Source organism: Typha angustifolia, chromosome 8 (genome assembly GCF_048772165.1).
Source record: "Typha angustifolia cultivar Huaian chromosome 8, ASM4877216v1, whole genome shotgun sequence".
In the NCBI taxonomy this organism is placed as follows: Eukaryota; Viridiplantae; Streptophyta; class Magnoliopsida; order Poales; family Typhaceae; genus Typha; species Typha angustifolia.
In genome coordinates, this window is record NC_133246.1 from 437,107 (window position 1) to 445,103 (window position 7,997).

Here is a 7,997-nt window from a genome sequence, read left to right on the forward strand (position 1 = left end):
GGATTTTGTTTGTCGCATCACAAACTGCAGTATTCTTTATCTGAGCAAATTTTTCTACATTCATATACTAATTTTAAAGAAAGAGCAAAATTCAGAAGCACATTTATATATCATCAAGAATAAATAGTTATTATTGAACATTCCTATAATTATCGTATGGAAGACTTAATTTTAGAGGGGTATGTAAATAAATAAGAAATTTATTTAAGGGTGTACATTGTACAGCCAAAAACCCTTTATATTAGTATATTTTTGTTATACTCCAATTTTCTCGTCTATTTTTTTTATTAGCTCTCTACTGCAAATTAGATATATTTCTAAAAAAATAATTTATTAATATAAATTATGTTTAGATCTTTTAACATGAGCACTTTAATTGTGAGTTTTATTCTGCCACGTGGACGTGAAATGAAATGGTTTTACTGTAGAATCTTCTGTGGGGGCCACGCTAAACCACGACCTCCTTCCCCACCCTTCTCCCCTGCCATCCCCACTCCTCTACCCTGCCATTCTTCTCTGCTATTAACTAATCCTCCTTCCCTTCTTCTCATTTATTCCATCTCCATTACCCTCTTCCTCCTCCTCTCTTTCCCATTAACTTACTCTTCAGTCATTTCTTCTCCGGTTAGACTTGAGCTCGGCGAGCAGGAGATGCTCGACGAGCAAAGGAGGCTTGATGAGCAGCGGATGCTCGACGATAAGAGGAGGCTCGAGGAGAAGAAGATGCTCGACGACCTCGAGGAGAAGAGGAGGCTTGAGGAGAAAAAGATGCTCGACGAGAAGAGGAGGCTCGACGAGCAGCGGATGCTCGAGGAGCAGAGGATGCTCGACGAGCAGCGGAGGCTCGAAGAGCAAAGGATACTGGAGCAACAAAGAAGGCTAGAGCAGGACGAGCTGAATTGTGAGAGTTAATGTTATTTTTTCCCTTTAGTTTTGGCATTTAAGTAATGGAGTAATTTTTAACAACAGCTCTGAATACTTTCTAACAACAGTTGTTCTCTTTTCAAGAAAAGAAAAAAAAAAAAAAAAACTCTGTCTAAACCCCATCTATAAGCATTCGGTTCAAATATTATTAAAAATAGTTTTAAAATTTTGACTAATAATAAAATGGACAATATTGTCCATATTTTCTTTTTTTTTTTCGTTTTTCTTACATTTTCTTTTCTTTTCTGGCCGGGGAATGACAATGTGGGGCTAGAAGGAATTACAGAAAATTAATTGAGTATTGGAGAAGTTACCATAATATAGGTATGATAGTTTATTGTTTCGCAATCTAATATTTTCTCTTCAGTTGTGCAGAGATTTCCTACCTTTTCGGTAGAAATATTAGTCAACATACAGCTCTATATTATTGGTGCGATACAGGTTATTCTTTTCGGGTTTTACAGTTTACATTTGGATTCGGATTGCAAAACATGGGTCCAGATTCTTCTGATAGTGATGATCTGTATCGTCCTATGTTTATCGACGACTAGTATCATTATAGGCATCTACCTCCCCTATAATGAGCGGTGTCCTCCTTGGATAGTTTGGATCTCTCTGACGTCCGTGGTGATCCTTTTAGCGATTCTTGGTATTGTGATTCAACAAATAGTTATCAAACATGTCTCATCCATTGTGACCGAAGTTAGTGCATATGTGTTTCTTGCTCTGTTGCTGGTGTTATATCTCATTGCATGCGCCTACTATCTTGGCATTGTACAGGTACTTCTTTATTTGAGTAATTAGTTTTATTTTATTTGAGTAATTGATTTGTTATCAGTGTATTTTAACTCTCTTGTTGCTGCAGAGAATTGTGTCTCTTCTATCTCACACTACAGACTATAGGCATCTTGGGATTGACGCACCTTGACCGGTATTCTTGTAGTCCTATACATAGCCTTACTTTTATTCTAATTTGTATACCGTTACTACCTTAATTTAGAAGTCTGAAGGACTCCTCCTGTCTAGTTCCTAAAAATATGACAGTCCAAATATCTGCAAGCTTCTTACTGCTTCATTGTTGGGATCATTCTCTCAACTTTAGGTGCAGCACTTTCAGATGTTTGATGGGGGCGCAAATGATTTAACGTCACCCAAGTGGGTGAGCTTCATTTTGCGACTTAATTTACAGCTCTCATCTACATAGGGTATGTCGTAATTGGAGATTTTGATCTAGTGTACACCCACTGTTACTATGTTTTTCCTTTTATCCTGTTTTCTACTGGACCTTGTTGATGTTCCTAGTCGATGGAAGTTTCACCACTAGCACTGGAGCCCTTCACTACTGTTTTACCTAGCAAGTTTATCTCTCTTAATAAAATAATAGGAAAAACATCAACAACAGCAGCAAAAACTAAGCCTTTGCCCTTTGGTTTGCGACCTGCACGGGGTTAGGTATGTGGAAAACAATGATATAAAATCGTCAGATGTTGTTGCTTTTAACAATAACCATCCGCCTGCAGCTCTATTTTTGCACGTACAACTCTGGGTCGAAAAATTCTGTAGAGATGCTCTAAGCAAACTTTTCTACATTCATTTACTAATTTTAAAGAAAAAAGCAAAATCAAGAGACACATTTATCTTTTATCAAGATTAAATGGTCATTATTGAACATCCGCATGATTATGGTATGGAAGAATAACTTATCTCTTATGTTAACCACAACCCATGTAGTAAACCCAAACATAGTGGAGGATAAATATAAGTGTGAGGAGAGGCACTCCGATCGCCTCCCCAATGTACCAATCTTTATCTTCACCGATAACCAACTGAAGACCATATAAAGAGGCCAGATAAAAACAGGCTATATAAATGTGGAACCAAATCATCTGCAAAACACGAGAAAGCGATAAAAATTAAAAAATAACACTCGATGATTATAGTTTTTGGAGCTAAAGAAAAAGAGTTCAGATTGAGACTTTAAGAAATCAAGACTGACCTCGCGTGACCACAATGGATATCGAGGTATATTGTGGTTGGGCCTGGGTTGGAGAAGAGGGACTCCTATTACTACCTCCCCCTCCTGAGGGGTAACGCGAGGATGGTCGGGCCTGGGTTGGAGAAGAGGGACTCCTATTACTACCTCCCCCTCCTGAGGGGTAACGCGAGGATGGTCGGGCCTGGGTTGGAGAAGAGGGACTCCTATTACTACCTCCCCCTCCTGAGGGGTAATGCGGGAATGAGTATGTGGAATATATAACACGGGAGGAAAATACGCCATCACAACTAACTCCTTTCTTCCGATAAGATCTCTTTTCAATCTCCCTGCAGCTGCAAACATATAAATAGCAACTCTAAATTATTATTATTATTATTATTATTTTAACTCTGATGATTTCAATCATATGATAAGTTTATAAGATGATTTCAATCATATGTTCTGATAAATATGAAAACTAAACTTACACGAACACCTCAAGTTTTAATCATAAATATCTAATTATCACTGTTTTTAATAAACTAAATTTACATATAAAAGAGAACATAAACATTCAAACATCTTTTTAACATATTTTATTTAATTAAAAAAATTACTTCTATTTTTTCTAGATTAATAAAATAAAATATGAACCCAAAAACTTGCCTCTCAAGTCCAAAAAAACATCTTTACTTTCTTGCCACCGACGTAAAATACGCAGCCTAAAATACGCAGCCGTAGAAGTATTTCGCAAAATATGCTCCTTTTTTTTTTCTTCTCTGTATATATATTTTTTTCACTAGCTAATATATATATATATATATATATATATATATATATATATATATATATATATATATTAATATATTAGGAGATGAATCCTAAAGAGATAGGGTTTAGTTTTAATTTTGAATCCAATACGGATAAAGATAAGTGCATTATCATCCATATTATTATTATACATATTTTAACTTATTTTAAAATTTTGGTTATTCTTTCCTCGCTTAATCGTCCTTTTATTTTTCTCTGTTATTGCAGCGGGGCAAACTCTCTGATATCCCGTTCATCTGTAACACCCAAAAAAAACCGACCCACGTGCACGGAAGTCAGCAGGGTGATTGTGGATCGGTTGACCAAGTCGCTCACTTCCTCCCAGTCAGTACCACTGATTATATGGATCATTGAGCCATCTTATTCAGGGGTGAGATCTTTGCTCGCCTTGGGGCACCAGTTTCTATAACTTTTGACCGTGACCCCAGGTTCACCTCTAGGCTGTGGCATCATTTTTGTTAAGTCACTGGGTATCAAATTGCAATTCGGCACTGCCTTTCATCCTCAGATTGACGGTTAGTCAGAGCGGACGATCCAACCTTAGAGGACATGCTACTTGCCTCAGTTGCAGACTTCGGACTCAGTTGGGACCGACATCTTCCTCTAATTGAGTTCGCCTATAATAATAGTCATCACTCCAACATTAGGATGCCCCCCTATGAAGCCTTATATGGACGGAAATGTCGGACACCTGTCAGTGGGATGAAGTGGGGGAACGAAAGATAGAGAGCTCTGAGAGCTGATATAGGAGACTGTGGACAAGTGCGGAAGGTACGGGAACACTTGCAGGTTGCCCAGAGTCGACAGAAGAGTTATGTCGACCGTCAACGTCGAGACCTAGAGTTTCTGGTTAGGGACAAAGTCTTCTGCAAGCTCTCGCTGTGGAAAGGGGTATTCGATTTGGGAAGAAGGGCAAGCTGAGCCCTCGATATATAGGCCTTTATGAGATCTTGGCACGGATAGGACCGGTTGCTTACCGGGTGGATTTGCCATCAAAGCTATCTCAGATTCATAATGTTTTCCATGTGCCGGTGTTGAGGAAGTACCTATATGACCTGTCACATTTTTTTTTGAGGGAAGAACCTATCCAGCTGAGAAAGGACTTGTCCTATGAGGAGCAACCAGTGCGGATCATTGAAGACGCTCCGAAGAAGAGTCGTTCCTTTAGTCAAGGTCTTTGGCGACACTATGGAGTAGAAGAAGCTACATGGGAGCCCGAGGAGGAGATACAGTCTACCTACACTCTTTTATTTATCGACTCAAGTGCGTAATTTCGAGGGCGAAATTTCTTGTTGTTGGGGATAGTTGTAACACCCAAAAAAAAAAATTACTCGACGCGTGCGTCGAGTGCATACGTCATGGAAGTCTACGAATCCAATACGGATAAAGATAATTGCATTATCATCCATATTATTATATACATATTTTAACTTATTTTAAAATTTTGGTTATTCTTTCCTCGCTTAATCGTCCTTTTATTTTTCTCTATTATTGCAGCGGGGCAAACTCTCTGATATCCCGTCTGCTGTAACACCCAAAAAAAAACGAGGCACGTGCCGAGTGCGTGCGTCACAGAAGTCTGCGCACCCTGTCATCCCTTCTCCTTCTTCTTCCCTTTCCCTTGCCGTGAACGCCACCTTCCCCATCTCCCTCATCTCTTCCCCCCCCCCCCACCGTAGCCATCCCGCAGCCCCCTTCATTCTCTTCTCCACCTCACTACCCCTCTTCCTCTTCTCTCTCTCGGGTTGCCGACGCCGGTGCCGACGGAGCCCGGACCGAGAGCCTTCAAGCTTGCCCCCCCCCCCCCTCTGGTAAGCCCTCCTCCCCTCCTTCCTTTCTCCCCTTTCTCTTCCCCTCCTCGGCCTCGTGCTGCGTCGCCGTCGGCCCTGTGCTGTGCTGCCGGCACCGTCGACCTCGTGCTGCGCCGCCAACGTCGCAGCCCCTCGAGCTTTCCGCCTCCCTTCTGTCTCCCTCCCCCAAAAGAAATGGGGGTGGGAGATGGGTGTTGGTGGGCTGCAGGCCGCAGCCCACCTGGACTTGTTTCGGGTGGGCTGTAGGCCGCAGCCCACCTAGAGTGGTCTCGGGTGGGTTGCAGTCTGAATCCAACCTTGGTGGGCTGTGGTTGGGCCCCCAGCCCACCAAGGCCCTCTTGCTATTTGGGTTGGGTTTGAGCCTATCCATTGCCTCTAGCTTAGCCCATTTGGAGCCATTTGAACTTTATAACCCTATTTATCTTTTTCACCTGATTTGAATAGCCTGATCCCTCGTAATGATGATCTAGTATCATGTGAATTTTAAGATAACATAAGACTCGCCCTAGGAGACTCTTGACTCATGTATTTTACCAAACATAAATGCGCTAATAAGATAATTAATTCTATTAGTTCGCTAATCTTATTATGGCGTTACTTGCGTGAATTAATAGGATTGACACCGCGTGAGAAGGATTTTGGGATTTCGGAGGAGCCAGCGAGATTTACTATACGGTGGAGACCCCCCGAGGCGAGTAGAGTTATACAAATCTAGAATAACATAATTACAGTTATTATACCTGTCATGACAATGTTAATGTAGTTATTGATAACTTTGTATATGTAGTTATTGATAACTTGCTCATCATAATATTATGAGAATGTTAATGTAGCATAAACATTAGCGTGATACTGCTTTACATGTATCCTGTATGGTATACCATTGCATAGATGTGTAATTGCTGTGAATATAGAACGTAACGATCATAATGACTATGACATACTTTATACACTCATAGACACTGCATCACTTTCACCTATTATTAGTAATCGAATTCTGACTAGGCAGTACCCTTACTCACTTAGCCCAGAGTTAAGAGTAGAGTGTATCTTATATGACTATACTATTAGCGGCCTACACCTAAGGTCGGGAAGCCTGTGTGGTATTCAGGTAGTTATACTACACGGTCAGGACTAGATTATGATGATAGAAGAACATGATTGTGATGCGGAGATATAACTCTAGCGGTACCCGACGACGCAGGGTTAGGACGTCTGTTGATGAGCCGAGGGCTCCCGATTCTCCCACCGATGGCTCCCGATTCTCCCGCCAAGGGCGGTGATGATTTAGAGAGAGTGAGATATGGGCTTACAACCGGGGTCCTTAGTCTGATGGCCACAGACAACCGGTCACATGTAGTGTGTAGGTGACATTACCGCTAGATGTGTATATATCCCCCCTCGATGTATGAGATGATGGATGATTGTTTCTTGAGAGTATTTACCCGGTGTGGTGAATAGCTCGATGAGCGATGATAAGTATGATTAATGCTTTGGTAGGCCTGAGATGATTAAACTGCTATTTTATTGCTATGCATAACATGTAAAACCTATGATTGAGATGTGTACGAATAAGAGATTGTATCAAGCTTTATATCTGTGTAAACTTATCATGATACGTTTAGGAACTAGCATGTTCCAAGATAGTGACCGGTAATCTTTATTAATTGCATTGATTTAGTAAATTATGGTAAATCTTTTCAATAAGCATATCGTTAGCAAATATGGGCATACATTGGATATACACATGTGATTTCATTATTTTAAATTATATTGATCCTACTCGCTGGGTTGTAAGGTCACCACCTCGTGGTGACATTATTTCAGAGCTAGGGGACGCAGGTACGGGTGACGAGGAGTAGCTGCTTTTCCTTTTCAATATGTATGTTAGTTGTGTTAAGCCCCTGCGAGGGCGTGGTGATGATGTTGTATTTTGGACTTTAGCATTGTATTTTGGATGTATATTTGGAAGGCTTCTTGTGGCCTGTAGGCTTGTATAATGACTCTTATAGTTGAGTTTATATATGATGAAATTGTGCTGTTGTGTGCCTTGTGAAATCCTTGTACTGACAGGTCATGTGATGCACCACGTGGGGGGATTTACCCACACGGTTTACACGTGTATTTGGAGGTTTGGGTGTTTCATCGGCTTCCACGACATTCAAGACAACGTCCGCGTCGATGTTCGCCGCATGCTCTTAACTCGGCCGAGTTATTTTCCTCCCGATCTCTTCACCAATTCCATAATTAAATAGCACCTCTAAAAAATATTATTATTATTATTATTATTATTATTATTATTATTATTATTATTATTATTTTAACTAAGAACTTCCGTTAGAAGATGATTTCAATCGTATGATATGATATACTATATGAAAACTAAACTTAACACCCTCGAGTTTTAATCATAAATATCTAATTATCACTGTTTTTAATAAACTAAATTTATATAT